At 36.3% G+C, this 17884-nt stretch overlaps 1 protein-coding gene and 1 long non-coding RNA gene across 2 annotated transcripts in view; one reads left to right on the top strand and one right to left on the bottom strand.

Annotated features, from left to right (window-relative positions):
• Positions 1-17884, bottom strand: part of PIGK (phosphatidylinositol glycan anchor biosynthesis class K) — a 117148-nt gene that overhangs the window by 89863 nt on the left and 9401 nt on the right.
• LOC146402841 (uncharacterized) lies at positions 13-7885 on the top strand. Its single transcript, XR_014807965.1, has 3 exons — positions 13-50; positions 5295-5423; positions 7780-7885. It is a non-coding gene; the product is annotated as an uncharacterized LOC146402841 (long non-coding RNA).

Raw genomic sequence — 17884 nt, 5'->3', positions numbered from 1 at the left:
AAACTGGAGGCACACAGAAGTTAGGTAACATGTCCCAGGTCACGGAGCTGGTAAGTAATGGAGTTTGGATTGAAACTCAGTTTGTTTGGCATGAACATTTGCTTTTAATAATTCTGCATTACCCTTAAACTATGTGAATTGGCATTTGAAAGAGTTTAATGTGTTTTGTTATAACTAATAATTCAATCAAATCAGGTAATTAAGTTAAATGCATGCACTCATTACTGCTGTTCAATTTTTAGGACAAATAACATAAAACAGGTCCCTGAAATTCTAAAGTGAAGACAAGCACTAGAGCATGCTTCTCCTTTAAAGGTAGTAAGGTATAACCGAAAAATTTAAGTGTCCACTTAAACGCAAAAATTAGAGAACAGAACATCAAAGAGATACTGGGATTAATGTTCTAGACATTCTTCCAACAATTCTCCAAAGCCCCTGACTCTTTTCTTACAGAAAGGCATTGGGATGACATCCTGCTACTGGCCCTTCTCTCACCAAAGTCTTTTCAGCCACCATGCCTAACATTTTCACGCTTACCATCCACACCTGCACCTCCAGGTGCAGCCTAAGTCTTGACTGCTCCATCTCTGCTTCCAAACACGCCCAATATTAATTAACCATTCTTCCTATAAGGAAGGAGAGGGCAAGCAGCAGACATGTCCAATCTACCCCTTGCCCTTCCTGTTAGAGTTAAAACTAGTATTGCATAGGAAACTTTTTCATCTCTTTCCTCCTGTTTTCCATTGCTCAATTTCCCACTAAGTAGTTTACTGACTTAAGCACCTCAAGGCTTGGAATTCAAATCTATGCATTGTATTAGCAAAATTACAAGTTATTATATTTCTTGAACATTTTGGGTGGCTCACAGAAATAAACAAAATACAGAATGTTGCAATAATCAAAACTACAAAGAGGTATCACCTCACACCAGTCAGAATGGCCATCATTTAAAAGTCTAACAAATGCTGGAGAGGGTTTGGAGGAAAAGGAACCCTCCTACACTGTTGGTGAGAATGTAAGTTTGTACAGCCTATTATGGAAAACACTATGGAGCTTTCTCAAAAAACTAAAAATAGGAGTTCCCACCGTGGAAAAAGACAAAAAGACAAAAAAAAAAAATTCATAAAGTTGTATCCACCCGAATATTCTTTTTTTTTTTTTTTTTTTTTTTTTTTTTTTTTGTCTTTTTGCTATTTCTTGGGCCGCTCCCGCGGCATATGGAGGTTCCCAGGCTAGGGGTCCAATCGGAGCTGTAGCCACCAGCCTACGCCAGAGCCACAGCAACGCGGGATCTGAGCCGCATCTGCAACCTACACCACAGCTGACGGCAACGCCGGATCGTTAACCCACTGAGCAAGGGCAGGGACCAAGCCCGCAACCTCATCGTTCCTAGTCGGATTCGTTAACCACTGCGCCACAACGGGAACTCCCACCCGAATATTCTTAGCAGCACTATTCACAACAGCCAAGGCATGGAAACAACCTAAATGTCCATCAACAGATAAATGGACAAATAAAATGTGATACATACACACACACATATACATACAATGGAATATTACTCAGCTATAAAAATGAATGAAATAATGCCATTTGTAGCTACATGGATGATCCTAGAGATTATCATACCAAGCAAAGTAAAAGACTATCATATGATATCACTTATATGTGGAATCTAAAATATGACACAAATGAACTTATCTAGGAAACAGAAACTTACTCTCAGACATAGAGAACAGACTTGTGGTTGAAAAGGGGGCGACAGATGGTGAAGGGACAGATCAGGAGTTTGGGGTTAGCAGATGCAAACTATTACAAATAGAATGGATAAACAACAAGGTCCTACTGTAGAGCACAGGGGAACTATATTCAATATCCTGTGATAAACCATAATGGAAAAGAATATAAAAAAGAATTGCGTGTGTGTGTGTGTATATATCTGAATCACCTTCCTGTACAGCAGGAATTAACACAATATTGTAAATCAACTATACTTCAATTTAAAAGACTTTTTTAAAAGAATGTTGCTGCATTAATGAATGCCATTGTTCGAGTATAATCTACATTTGTCAAAATACATAGGATGAATTTTTTAATCTTAATATACACTGCATACAGTCCATCATAATGGAAATCAATAATGCAATTTTTACATGGTCTCATGTTTAAGAGAAATTTTACTTTTTGTTATTTTTCCTGTAATGATCTGTCCTGATTTAACCAGTGTCCCCAACTCATATCCTTTTATGACAAGTATCTTGACAAGTATTTTAACAGTCTATATGTAATCACTAGAATGCTATGGTTTCCTACGACTTTATTACATTGCCTGAATTGTACATTTTGCCTGAAAAATATATGCAAACATTAATCATTAATAAGCCTTTTTTTTTTTTTTTTTTTTTTTTTTGCCTTTTCTGGGGCCACTCCAGCGGCATATGGAGGTTCCCAGGCTAGGGGTTGAATCGGAGCTGTAGACACCGGCTTATGCCAGAGCCACAGCAACACAGGATCAGAGCCACGTCTGTGACCTACACACAGCTCACAGCAACGCCAGATCCTTAACCCACTGAGCAAGGCCAGGGATCAAACCTGCAACCTCAAGGTTCCTAGTCGGATTCGTTAACCACTGCGCCACGACGGGAACTCCGAGAAAGATATTCTTAAGAATTAAGCTTGGGTATTCTTCTCATTAAGAAGACTTGGATGGCTATGCTTCTTCTGATGTATCAGTTTTACCAGTTTTTAAAAAATCTATTTGGCAAACGATAAAATAGAGACACAACACTGGTGGTGAAGAGTATACCACTATCTCTGTTCTTTCATTTTTGCCCTAGTTTTTTAGGATCAAATTGAAGAGGAAAAATATTAAATGGAGACTATGACAGACAAAATGAAAGGGTAATTAAATGGAAGATAATAAATCTCAACTAAATGTAATTCAACAACTTTTAAAGAAAGGTAATGATATTAATTGACACGAATTTGATTTAACCATACCAATATTAAATTGTACAGACACTCACTATAATATTTTACCAAATTATCAAATCTAGATTCCCTATTTCAATAAGATTATAAAAAATAAGATTAGAAGCTATTAAAAAATGGAAACAAGGTAAGATTACAGGACGAAGGAAACAAATACTTGCTGAGTTCACTGTGTGACAGTCATGGTGCTGTAGTCCTTTCAGATATTTAATTCTCACCAAATCACAACAATCCTATGAAGACTATTATTACCTCCATTCTAAAGATAAGGAAATTCAGTGAGGGCAGATCACTTGCCCAAAGTTGCACAGTTGGTAAGCAGAAAAGATGAGATTTGATTTCATAGTCTACACACTTCCCATCCACTTCTACATTCTTTGGCAGAATGGAATATGTTGTTTTTCACTCCCAGAAGTGAGCAGAGCAAGACATTCTTTAATAATTTCTATACACACATCAACAAACAGTTAAGGGGACATCACTTTTCCTCATAAAGATTCTCATCTGAGCATTTCCCATGGTTCAATGAAATTTATGCTTTAAATTTCATTTCAAATATTTCAATTTTTTTTCTTTTTCTTTTTCTTTTTCTTTTTTTTTTTGCTTTTTAGGGCCGTACCTGCGATATATGGAGGTACCCAGGCTAGGGGTCAAATTGGAGCTACAGCTGCCAGCCTACACCACAGCCACAGCAATGCAGGATCTGAGCCACATCTGCAACCTATATATACAACAGCTCGCGGCAATGCCAAATCCTTAACCCACTGAGTGAGCCAGGGATGGAACCTGCAATCTCATGGTTCCTAGTCGGATTCGTTTCCACTGCGCCACAATGGGAACTCCTTTTCAGTTTTTTAAATAAACAAGTCATTCAATTTTAGAGCTACAGATTTTAAGTCTGTTTTCACCTTTTAAAAAAACTGAAAAAAAATCTTCCCAAAGTCTTTCTTTTTTTTTTTTTAATAATGATTTTTTTTTTTCATTATAGCTGATTTACAGTGTTCTGTCAATTTTCTACAATAAAATCTGACTAAGAAAGCTTGGGGAATGTTATGTTCTGATTTCAACTTTTTTTTCAAAACCCAATACCTGCCTGTTGCCTGTTAACAGCTGCACTGCCTCCACCCTGCAACCGACCACCATGGAGTTTCCACCCTACAGCTGCCTGGGTCGCTTTGATACCCACTGTATGATTAGGCCACAGTTTTCAGTGAATAAACATACTCCTTTCTGTCATCCATCACACATTTACGGAGTTTCTGAAGGTCAGTGAAGATGACTGCTAAACAGCATGAACTTTACGAGGACAAGAGAGCTGTAGAAACTCATTACTATTCCCCCAAGAAGCCACCTAAGAGCAGTGACCTAGACACAAGCGTTTAATTGAAATCCACGGAGCTTTTTCCAGTTCTGACCTAGATGGGGTAAGCCTCAGTGCACTTCCTCTCTGTCCCTTGATATTACAAGATTGAAGACTTGCTCCTTCTTGTGAGGAGGTTCATTTCATTCCCCACTATTCCCAAATTCCCTGAGAAGTTCAAATGGAGTAAAGTGAAGTTTCTTCACATCATTTCTGCATTTGATTTAATTCTTTCACAACCCTAAAGAGTATTTGACTAAATTAACGTGTCTTACATGAACTGCCAACTCCCATGGAAGTCACATACAAGAACATGATAGTTATTATACACTATCCAACCAAAGAAACCTTAAACAAAGTCACTGAGAAATGTAAGAAATATAGATTATCACAGTGGTAAGAGTATGTGAAGCAATGCAAGACACTGCTCTTATGGAAAAAGAAGATATCCATGTTCTTTTTTTTTTTTTTTTTTTTTTTTTGTCTTTTTGTCTTTTTGCTATTTCTTGGGCCGCTCCCACGGCATATGGAGGTTCCCAGGCTAGGGGTCGAATCGGAGCTGTAGCCACCGGCCTATGCCAGAGCCACAGCAACGTGGGATCCGAGCTGCGTCTGCAACCTACATCACAGCTCACGGCAATGCCGGATCATTAACCCACTGAGCAAGGGCAGGGACCGAACCCGCAACCTCATGGTTCCTAGTCGGATTTGTTAACCACCATGTTCTTGACTGATCCAAGCAGATCACAGTCCAACCATGTTGTTGATAACCTGTTAAGTATTGTAAATATCAAGTTATATGAAGAAACTGGTTATTGTACTGCTGCTGATCACTGTGTTGCCCTAGCATTAATAGAAGGTGGAGTGAAACAAGAAGATTCAGTACAGATCAGAAAACAAAAGCAGCATGGCGCTTCTAACATCAAGCAACTTTTGTATTTAGAGATGCATCACTTAAATGTGTCTATGCTGCAAAGACTACAAAGGTCAATAAAACTGAGGTGACTGATGCTACTGTCCTGGAAATGGAACTTCTGACTTTGTCGTGCATATTAGCCAAGAGTTGGCTCAGGTGAGTAAGTCTAATGAAGCTTTTACAGTATTGAAAAGTAGTTTTACCAGGCTACATTCCTGACAGAACCTCTATGTTTAGGTTACAGTCAACCTATTCAGACACTCAGCAAAAGATTCTTGCTATTCAGCATTTAAAATTTGTTTATCATTTGTTCCAGTCCCTGAAGCCACACAGGACTGAGTTATGTCTTCTTTAAATCTATTTCCATGCCATAATCTTTTCAAAACATAAGAAATCTAGTATTTTTTTAAAAATATTAAAAAAATAAAAGATAATTTAAAAAGAAATTTAGAAACATTAGGTATCACAATACCCAGGGTAACACGTATGTTATTTTAGTATCAACTAAAACCCTAGGAACCATGAACACTCCAGGTCTTATGTGGTTTACTCCTCCAGTCATTTCAAACATTGAAAACAGGGCCTATATACTTATTTGCTTGCTCACTTTACACTTACATTCGCCCGCATTCATGTCAGTATACAAGTTTGCATAACCATTGATTTTTGTTAAACTTTTTACCAAGTCACACGGGGTTATTTAATATCTTTCTATAAATCTCATTTTATGCTATTAGAGAAAATCTGTACTTTGAAAATCTACATAGAAGTATATCTTTAGTGTCTCCAAGCAAAAAAACTTTACAATTAATGTTTGCACTTTTGTGTGCAACTTAACAGGAAGAGTCTAAAAAGGAATGGGAGAGGGCTAAATATTTCATTTGGGGGGGGGGTCTTTTTAGGGCTGCACCTGCGGCATATGGAATTTACCAGGCTAGGGGTGGAATCGAAGCTACAGCTGCCAGCCTATACCACAGTCACAGCAACACAGGATCCAAGCCATGTCTGCAACCCACACCACGGCTCACAGCAACACCGGATCCTTAACCTCTTAAGTGAGGTCAGGGATTGAACCCACTTCCTCATGGATACCAGTCGGGTTTGTTACCACTGAGCCATAATGGGAACTGCTAAATATCTAATTGAATACTTCTAGGAAGACACTGACTTTACCTTCTGCAGAATATATAGAATATGCTCTTTAATTTAGTTAAAAAAAAAAAATTGCCATGTCTGCATCATGTGTTCAAACCCACACCACAGCAATAACCACAGCCACAGAAATGACAATGCCAGAATCCTTAACCTGCTGAGCCACCAGAGAACTCCAGTAAATATATTTTAAGGGCAGAGATGTTTTATTATTGTAGCTAAAAAATTCTTAATTGTAAAATTCTTGAAATTCTTGTTATTTTTCCATACCTGTTGGAAGTTATTCACCAGCTATTATTTTTGTTCGAAGTGTATTTTTTCTTTCTCTACCCAATCTCCCTTTCAAAAAAAGAAGCAGGTTCCTGCTAGTGAACTGAGCAGATATCTAATTTTCATATGCCTTTTGAGTTGTATATCTGGATACTGGATAGTTTATTATGTAATTGATCAAGAGGTGATATGTATTAATGTTAGTTTAACCATATGTTTATATTGTCTAGTAATAGTGGTTATACTTTTGTGGGACAAATAATTTGTCAGTGTTCATCAGCTTGTAAAAACCTAGTACAAGAGCTAAACATCTAAATAAAAAGCAAACTTTTTTAAAAAGACAGTATCTATGAACTGCTTTCTTGAATAAATACAATCTACTAAACAATAATCTTTATTAGTATATCAAAGCTAACATTTGAATATCTATTTTATTATATTTAACAATATAGACAGAAGAAGTACAAGACATTAAGTTAGCATTTACTGGCCCAGAATAAATTCTAAAATATATTTCTAGAACAATCTCCCTAATATGATCTTCTTAGATTGTCCTTTTGCTTCTAGTATGGTGGAGGAAAAACTAACAGTTTAGGTAAATTAATATCCCATTAATATGGGTTTTACTCTCTAAAATTTCATATCTGAATTTCATGATTTGAAGACTCGAAGATGGGTACAAATAAATGTAAGTGAATGAGTGGGTATAAGGATTTAATGTCAGGGTACCTTTTACTGAATTGACTAACCTCCCACTCACGCTTAGGTCAAGTTCTTGGAAACCATTAATATAAAACTCTGTGAAATATCTTTTCTCCAAAGAAATAAAATTATGTTCACAAATGTTAATTTCACTTATACTTTTAACACCCCTGAGTCTAATAGAACATGACTGAGAATTACAACACTGTTTCTATCAATTCTTCAGGAAAGGCCTCAGAAATTTCTCTGAAATACTTATCATCACTTTCCATGGTGAAATGTCAAGCTGAGTCTGACTTATTTTGAGGTCACTCTCACAGCCAAGTACTTAGATTTTTCATGGAAGCTTACTCTTCTGCTCTTTTCCCTTTCCTTTATCCCACTTCAGTTGAAATTACAAAAACCAGCAAGCATATTCTAAACACCATTCACTCTTGACAACATATTTCTTGGCTGGAAAAGGAAAGGAGGAGGAAGGGAAGAAGAAATAAGGGAGAAAGGAAGAGAAGTAAATTGGTATGTATTGTCTTTCACCCCATCAATTGTCTGTCTTCGTTCCTATTTCTCAGACCAATTAGCACCTATCTAAAATCTATGACATCAAATCCTTTTACTGATGCTTCAATACAGCTGACCCTTGGTATCTACAGGGGACTGGTTCCAGGAACCTCTTTGATTACCAAAATCCACATATGCTCAAGTCCTTTATATAAAATGACTTGGTATTTGCATATAACCTACACAGCAATATTCTCCCTAAACTTTAAATCGTCTCTAGATTACTTACAATAATACCTCATTGTGGTTTTGATGTGCATTTCCCTGATGATAGGTGATGTTGAGCACCTTTTCATGTACCTATTGGCCATCTGTATGTCTTCTTTGGAAAATGTCTATTCAGTTCTCTGCCCATTATTGTAATTGCACTGTTTGTTTTTGCTTTGGTTTGGTTTTTGTTTTTGCTATGGAGTTTATGAATTGTTTACATTTTTTAATATTAACTCCTTATCAGACACATGAGTTACAAATATTTTCTCCCATTCAGTAGATTGCCTTTTCGTTTTGTGTATAGGTTCCTTTGCTATACAGAAACTTTTTAGTTTGTTATAGTCTCACTTGTTGATGTTTCCTTTGTTACCCTTGCTTTTTATGTCAAATCCAAAAAATCATCAAAAAGACCAACATCAAAGAGCTTACTGCCAACATTTTCCTCTAGGAGTTTTATGTTTTCAGATCTTATGTTCAAGTCTTTTAATCCATTTGAGTTGATTTTTGTGTATAGTGTAAGTTGGTGATTCAGTTTCATTGTTTTACATGTGGCTGTACAGTTTTCCCAACACCATTTATTGACTATCTTTTCCCCATTGTATATTTTTGGCTTTTCATAAATTAACTGATCATATATATACATGGATTTATTTCTGGGCTCTCTATTCTATTCCATTGGTCTATGCATCTTTTTCTATGCCAATACTGTACTGTTATGGTTACTGTAGCTCTGTAATATAGTTTGAAATCAGGGAGTGTGATGTCTCCAGCTTTGTTTTTCTTTCTCAAGACTGCTTTGGCTATCTGGGGATCTTCTGTGGTTTTTTTTTTTTTTTTTTTTTTTTTTTTTTTTTTTTTTTTTTTGTCCTTTTTGCCATTTCTTGGGCCGCTCCCGTGGCATATGGAGGTTCCCAGGCTAGGGGTCTAATTGGAGCTGTAGCTACCAGCCTACACCAGGGCCACAGCCACACGGGATCCGAGCCACGTCTGTGACCTACATCACAGCTCACAGCAACGCCGGATCGTTAACCCACTGAGCAAGGGCAGGGATCAAACCCACAACCTCATGGTTCCTAGTTGGATTCCTTAACCACTGTGCCATGACGGGAACTCCTCTTCTGTGGTTTTATACAAACTTTAGGGTTGTTTTTTCTATTTCTGTGAAAAATGCCATTAGAATTTTGATAGGGATTACATGAACGTGTATATTGCTTTGGGCAATACAGATGTTTTAACAATATTAATTCTTCCAGCTCACAAACACAGAATTTCCACTTATTTGTGTCTTTTTCATCTCCTTCATTAATGTCTAACATTTTTCAGTGTACAGGTCTTCCACGTCCTTGGTAAACTTTATTCCTAGGTATTTTATTGTTTCTGATGCAACTGTAAATGGAACTGTTTTCTTAATTTCTCTTTCTGATAGTTCATTATTAGTACATAGATGCATAACATATTTTTGTATATTGATTTTGATCCTATAATTTTACCGATTTCATTTATTAGTTCTAACAGTTTTCTGGTAGAGTCTTTTGGGTTTGCTATATATAATAGCATGACATCTGCAAATAGAGACAGTTTTACTAAAAACTTGTACTCTTAAACACTATGCTAACAGCTTCCCATCTAAACAGTGATTTCTTTACATTTACATAATCCTTGGAAGCAAATGAATCTTAAACTGGTTTATAATTGATTTTAAAATAATCATTCAACAAGACTACTTAATACGGTCTTCACAAACACTTAGGCAATCAAGTTATTGCACAATGTGACATAAAAATTAGATATAAGATGCCAATAGGTGTACTTTACTGGGGGTGCCAAAATGAAAATAAAAATAATTTTCTGAGTTATTTTCATATTGAAATAGATGGATAGCACTAGAGAAAGCTTATCACAGGAGAGAGCTCTGAAGATAGGCTATTGTAATTTTGGTTAGGTTATTAGATTATTGTTTACAATAAATATCAAGTACATTGAGTTATGCAAACATTAAGTTCATAAGGTATATTTTAATTGCTTTCATTTATCCTTTTTCCTTAATATTTTACTTATTTGTACTGATGAATTGGGAAACAATACAATATAATCACTGTACCAGGATTCTAGAATTAGATCTTCTACCACACAGTTGTTGACTTTTTTTTTTTTTCCATCATGTGGAAGTTCCCAGGCCAAGAAAAGAAGAAAGGAATCAAACCCATGCCACATCAATGACCAAGCCACTGAAGTGACAACAATGGATCCTTAACCCACTTCACCAAGGAGAACTCCTAGTTGTTAACCTTTAAACATCACTTTACTTCTCAGGAATACATTTTTCTCATGTGGAAAATAAAAGATTTCTCTGAACTACTAATTTTGAGATTTGTCTCCAAATTTTCAAATATAAATGCTTTTGAAGATTTAAAAAAAAGTTTTTTTATGGTACAAAGATTTGAAAGGAAGAAAACTATAATTATTTGTAGATTTTATGGCTACCAAAAAAAGAATTTAGAGTTAAATTATTAAAATTAATAAGAGCTTAGCAAGTTGCTGGAACAACATACAAAAACCAACTGCACGCAAAACAGAAGAAAAAAAATTTTTTCTTTGCTTTTTTTAGGGCCGTACCCATGGCATATGGAAGTTCCCAGGTTAAGGGTCAAATCAGAGCTGCAAGTGCTGGCCTACGCCACAGCCACAGCAACACAGGATCCAAGCTGCATCTGCGACCTACACCATAGCTCATGGCAATGCCAGATCCTTAACCCACTGAGTGAGGCTAGGGATCGAACCTATATCCATGGATACTAGCTGGGTTCATTACCACTGAGCTACAATGGGAACACCGAGAAAATGTATTTTTTTAAATACATTTATATTATTAACCAAAAAAATATAAGACAACTAAAAATTCTACCAAAAATGTTTATGGAGAAAAATTCAAAGTTATGTTGCAGGAATGGGGATCCCTTCTGGATTGTCCCTGGCCAGTCATCTTGCTTGGCTCATATTTGGTCTGACTCAGGGTCCTTCCTGGGGCATGGGCATCTCTCAGCCAAGGATTCCACTACCATCCAGTCCTCTAGCTCAGGAATCAGGAAGGTTGATCGGCTCATCCCAATTGGCCCCTCCTGAATTCTTCCACTTAGTTTTACAACACATATTATGGGCTGGTGTCTCCTCGCTCTTTTCGGCCCCTCCCAAATTCTCCCAGTTAGTTGTTCCTTATAGGGACCTCCTGTCCTGAGACAACTTATGCAAGCAGTTATTATCATGTTTGACCTAAGTAGGCAGTTTCAGTCAACAATTCCCTAACAACTATAAACAAAATTAAAGATATACTCTACTCATAAACTGAAGGATTTAATACTATAAAGAAGCCCGTTCTCTCTAAATTAAAATTCACTGCCATGCAAATCAAAATCCTAACAGGGTTTCAAGAACTTAACAAGCTTCTTCTAAACTTAATATGAAAGAACAAGACCCAAGAATAGCCAAGACAATTCAAAAGAAGAACAAAATCAAGGAAATCAAATTACCAGATAGGAAGATAGTAACAGCAATGAAGACAATGTAGTTATTGTCAAGATAATAGTCATTCCTGCCTTTGCCTGTTCTGCTTCTTGTCTTCTGTAATTTCCTAACAGTTTTGATGAAGGAATAAGCATCTCTCACTTCTTCAACAACCCAAAACCCTCCTACGTATTTACACATCAATAAAGAAATTTCCCCTTTGCTCCATAAAATGCTCCAAGGTCTTCTTAGTCTCGCAAATGGATCTTATTAATTACCTAACCATAAGAATGTGATAGCAGTGGCCAAAATGCTCCTTTTAGTGTTGTCACTACTCTCCTCCTTGGAGCACACTTCAACTTCTTAACTATTCTAAATGTTTACCTACACAAGATATTATGCACTTCATCAGGAACATCATGCGGGGTGATGGGCAGATCAGCTACCAGTATGAGAATAAAATGACAGACTGCTTAGAATACATAAATATCTACATTCAAACATTCTTATTCATATATTTACAAGGTATATGAGAAAAAAACTGTTGGGAAATGACAGAAGACAAAGCAGAACATTCAAAGGCAGGAGTGAATATTATCTTGACAATAACTACAATAATATATTGCAAATTATTTATAAGCACATTTAAGGTTCCTGTCCTTTTGTTCATAAAAAAAATGAGTCAACGTCATAAAATAAACATAGCAATAGAATAAAATTTTAAATATATATCTAGTTATTCAAAAGCTCTTATGAAATTTTATGAAATGGTTTAAAAATGAATGAATAGTTTAAAATATTACCACCCAGTGACTTCCCTGTAGAGAATAAAGTCCTACATAGTGACCCAAAGGAAAGAAACACAGATATATGGGCAGAAAAGGACAGTGCAGGGGATGTTCTAAGTGTTCTAATGGGAAGAATGGTTAAAAAAAAAAAAATAGAAATGGGAGTGAATAAATATTGTGTAGTAGATGTCATAACAAATTAACAAATGAACATAGTAAGTTGGAATTAACAAAGCAGTAAAGATGGAAGGCTGGTTGAAATTTTTGGAATTTTTAGAGAAACAACAGAGTTACTGCAGGTTCTTAATCGTGGGAGTGAAAAGACGAAAGCAGTGCCTGAGAAAGATAATTCCAACAGCTGTGTGTAGGATGAGTTGGAGGAAGAAAAAGAGGTGGAATAAACAGCTACAAAGCTGCTCAAGTACAGAAGCATGAAAAACACAAAACGTGAGATAATGAAGTCTTGACAATAGTAAAAACTATGGAAAAAAGAAGAAAATGGGAAAACAAGAGAGACGTTCCTTATATTTTCAATTAACATTAACCATTTCCATAACATCCTAGTATCGTCACATTCAACATGTAGTTACACATTTTTTAATTAAATAAGGTATTAAATGATCAGTGTATACCATAAAATGAGATCATGTTATTAAAAGAATTCTCTAACTGTAAATGTTACAAAAATATTACCTGTTGTAATTTCTTAGGAGATATTTGTGATGTGATAGAAACGGTCCAGCCATAAAGTCAAAACACCTGAATTCAAATTCTGTTTCTATTATTTCACAGTATCTTTAATGGACCTTAAGGAAGTCATTTCACCATTCTGAGAAACCTTTTTTTTTAATTTTTAATTTTTTTTAATTAATTTTTTTTTTTTTTTTTTTGTATTTTCTTGGGCCACATCCACGGCATATGGAGGTTCCCAGGCTAGGGGTCTAATCGGAGCTGTAGCCACTGGCCTATGCCAGAGCCACAGCAAGGTGGGATCCAAGCCGCATCTGCAACCTACACCACAGCTCATGGCAATGCCAGATCCTTAACCCACTGAGCAAGGCCAGGGATCGAACCCGCAACCTCATGGTTCTTAGTCAGATTCGTTAACCACTGAGCCACGACGGGAACTCCTGAGAAAGCATTTTCAATATATACAATGTGGGGGGGGGGGTGAAAATCTCTCATAACAGCCTCAAGGAATAAATGAAATGATTCATAATAAAATCCCTAATACAGTATCTTAATTATGGTGGGTAGTGACTGTGTGTTGCAGGGAGGATAGAGGACAAGGTCAAAAACCAGGGTCCATTTTGGCCTTGTTGGAGAGAAAGTCACAAGCATTTCCTTTTTTTTGCCTTTTTTTTTTTTTTTTTGCTTTTTAGGGCCTCACCGTGGCATATGGATATTCCCAGGGAGGGGTCAAATTGGAGCTCCAGCTGCCGGCCTATACCATAGCAATGCTGGATTTGTGCCTTGGCTTCAACCTATACCACAACTCAAGACAACACCAGATCCTTAACCCACTGAGCAGGGCAGGGATGGAACCCACAGCCTCCTGGCTACTAGTCAGATATGCTTCCACTGAGCCACAGTGGGAACTTCACCACAAGCATGTTCAAAGAACTATAATAGCCATGCCCTTCTCCATATTATTTTAATGAGAAATTATACTACAAAATTCCTGAAATATCTGATTAATGCTCTCCCTTAGACAATATCCTCTTATAGATAAGATCTGATCCACAGCAGCTTAAAGAGCAACACTCAAAAGCTCTACTACTAATTTGATTTAAGGAACAATAAAAGGCAGTTAGTGATTTTTTCTTTTTTAATTTACAAAAACATTACCAGAATTCGCATTTCCAATTCTGATATTTATTACTTGAGAAAGAAATTAAAAGGGACATGGGAGCAAAAAAACAAAAAAAGGTGCCTCCTGAGGGAACTTAAATAGTAAGAAGGTAGGGAATAAGTCAAGCTGAAGTTAACCTGTCTTAGGCACCACTCTAAGGACTTCCATCCGACAGAAGGAAATGAATTTGAAGTTCCCTGGTGTGATCACTTCACCCATGGATCCCAGAAGCAGGAGTCAGGGAGTAGTTTATAAAATATACCACAGAACATTTTTAGCTCAGTGCAGCTTAATAAACAAGATCTCCCAGAGACTATAAATAAGCAATAGTCCCATAAATATTTCCTTTCTAGCCTAGACCAATTAAGTTCTACTTAACTAGGGATCTTAAGCATACTATTCATTCACTCATTCAACTCTGCACAATATACCAAAGAATGTACTTTGTGGAATACAAACACAGTATCAGAACCAGCCTTAAAGAAATAAGATTAATACATAACAAAAATTAGTACTATAATAGTAGGATAAATAAAATATTTATGCAAGAAGGACCAAGAAAGCCTTAGGGGATGTATGAAGTGAATTTGGGCATACTGAAGAACAAAGGAAAGAAATACAGACGGAAGGACAGCCTAAGGCAATGCCAGAAACCAACACAGGGACTTTCAAGAAGGAATCCGCTGGAGCCTAAGGAATTGAAATAAATGATCAGAATATGAGAGTTGGATGGAGTGCAAAAGTCCTGCATTTCAAGCATAAGGGATTTGAACTTTATTTTGCACACACTAAGAGTTGATGAATAAAGGGGAGATGAATAAAGGTTTAAATTAGGAATATTAATCTCACATAACGATTAAAATATAAAGTAAGGGGAAAAAATAGAAAAGCTGCTGGATTTAGCTATAGAAACAGTTATCAGATAGGGATCGTTATAACCTGTAGTAGAGCTAAATCATATTTTAAGAAAAATTATATATATATGTACATATATGTGTGTGTGTTTATTTATTTATTTATTTATTTATTTATTTATTTATTTATTGAACTCCAGAAACCGAATTCTTAGGCATTGAGCCAAAAAACAAATAAATAAAGGGAGGGACAGAGCTCATCCACCCTATTACTCAATACATCTATTCCCCGAAGTAAACATGAGAAGAGATGGGAGCTACGATTCTACATTCCCTCAATTCCCCTGTGCCTGTCCCAGCATGAGCATCACAATTCTAGTGTCAGAGATGTGGATATTTTCCATACAACAGGTCCCTTAATCCTAAGTGAACCCCTTCATCAAATGCTCCACCAAAGAAAAAGAAAACAATAATGTGTTCTAGCACTGCTCTAAAACTGGCTGTGTTCAACTTAATGAAAAGTAATACTATATTACACTTTAGATGCTATTTAAGAAACTTACTAGAATAATTTTGGCTCAATTTTTGCTTCACATACTGACTTCAGAACCTAACCCCTGTCTAATGCATTTTCTCTTCCTCATCTTAAACATACAAAGCATAGTGGAGGTAGCAAAACAGAGATTTGGTCCAAGACAATTATTTGAGGACATCAAATTTCCTGAAAATAGTGAAATGTTTCCAGAAGCTAAAACCAGGTAAAGAAAAAAAACCTCTGAGGGTGGGTAAGGTTACAGAAGTGCATGACAAAGTGCAAGATACCTGTCCTCCATGGAACTTAGGAATGAAAATGATAATAGTCAAAAGGGGATCTCATGAGCACGCCTTTTTATTTTCCCCCATAACCATTAAAATCCCCTCTCTGAGTCAGTATTTTGGTATAGTATTATAAAATTCTGGCAACCTATGTACTAAAAAGTCTTTTAGCAAACTATTACCTTTGGAATGGATAAGCAATGAGATGCTGCTGTATAGCACTGGGAACTATACACAGTCACTTATGACGGAGCATGATGGAGGATAATGTGAGGAAAAAGAATGCATATATGTATGTGTGACTGGGTCACTTTGCTGTACAGCAGAAAACTGAACACTGTAAACCAGCTATAATGGAAAAAACAAAAATCATTTTAAAAAGAAAGTCTTTTATAACAGATTAACATTTGCTAAAATCTACACTAACACACTTTAGAAGACAGAAAAGTTTTCACTTTTAAAGTACAAACTTGCATGTGTTTTGCCTAACTGATTAAAGTATTTCCAAGTCACATGTTTATTTATCCAGGACCTACTGAGCACCTATTATGTGCCCGGCACTATACCAGATGCTAGAAGTACAAACTGAAATAAAATAATAACCCTGTTCCCTTCAAGGAGTTCATAATCTAATGAGGGAGACATACTATAGTTAACATAATCAGGTTATAATCAAAGCACACACAAAGGATACCACAAAAGCAAACAAGGGGCCAGGAAATGCTTTTCTGAAGTACTAAAGTGAATTTGGAAAGTTGGGAAAACTTTCCTAACTTGATTGTGCACTAGAACCACATACAGAGCTAACGTCTAGGACTCACTTCAGATTTAGTGAGGTAGAATCTCCAGGGTTGAAGCTGAGAAACCAACATTTTTAACATACACCATGAATGATTCAGACTCACAGCCAGGTTTTATTAGCAGTGAGCTTGAAGTACAGACAACCATTCCAGGCAGAGAGACGAGCTCAGGGTGGTCAAAGTACATGAAATACAAAAGATGATCAGAGAGAAATCAGAATAGTACTGATATAACTAATGTGACATTTCAAACAGGGTCTGCGGAATTGATGTGAACTTCCAAAATAGAAGGCAATCATCTGTGTCACATGTTTCAGGAAAAGATTTCTGACATGTACTAGTTTCCTACTGAAGTATACGGGAAAACAAAACCCAAATACTTTGCACTGCAAGACAAAAGTAAAATGTCCTTTAAAAAAAAGGAAGCAAAGTAAACCCAAATAAAACAAAACAGAGCTTTACCCATATTTTTTATTAAATGCAAGGACCAATCATTTTTCTCAGGTACACACCCTGAGAAGTTATGACATATGTCAGATGCTAGGATAATATTGCTTTAACTTGAAAATGTTCTATAATTTATCAAATAAATTCAAGCTGTGTTTTGAAATTCATGCTGTAAAAGTGAAAACTGCCCTTATCGATTTTGAGTTTCCAAATTGTTACTTCTTTCTTTCTTTTACGTTTTTGTCTTTTTAGGGCCACACCTGCAGCATACAGAAGTTCCCAGGCTAGGGTTTGAATCAGAGCTATAGCTGCCGGCCTACACCACAGCCACATCAGTGCCAGATCGGAGCCACGTCTGTGGCCTACACCATAGCTCACAGCAACATCAGATCCTTAACCCACTGAGCAAGGCCACATATTGAACATGCATCCTCATGGACACTAGTCAGGTTATTTACCACTGAGCCATACGGGAACTCCTAGACTGTTATTCCATAATAGGTTATTGCTTTCTAACTAAAAAGTATTTTATACTTAATTCCAGGTAGGAGTAAAGTGGGACCAGTCACCTGTAAGAGGAGTATTCACCATAATAGGCTAAAAGCCAAATAGACTCTTTTTTTTTCTGAGACTATTTTTTTTTTATTTTATAATGATTTTTATTTTT

Source organism: Sus scrofa, chromosome 6 (assembly GCF_054392235.1).
Source record: "Sus scrofa isolate SSC_HxYL_T2T_F1_AM1 chromosome 6, Sscrofa_HxYL_maternal_Yorkshire_Landrace_v2.0, whole genome shotgun sequence".
Taxonomy (NCBI): Eukaryota; Metazoa; Chordata; class Mammalia; order Artiodactyla; family Suidae; genus Sus; species Sus scrofa.
This window is presented reverse-complemented; position numbering and strand designations above follow the sequence as displayed.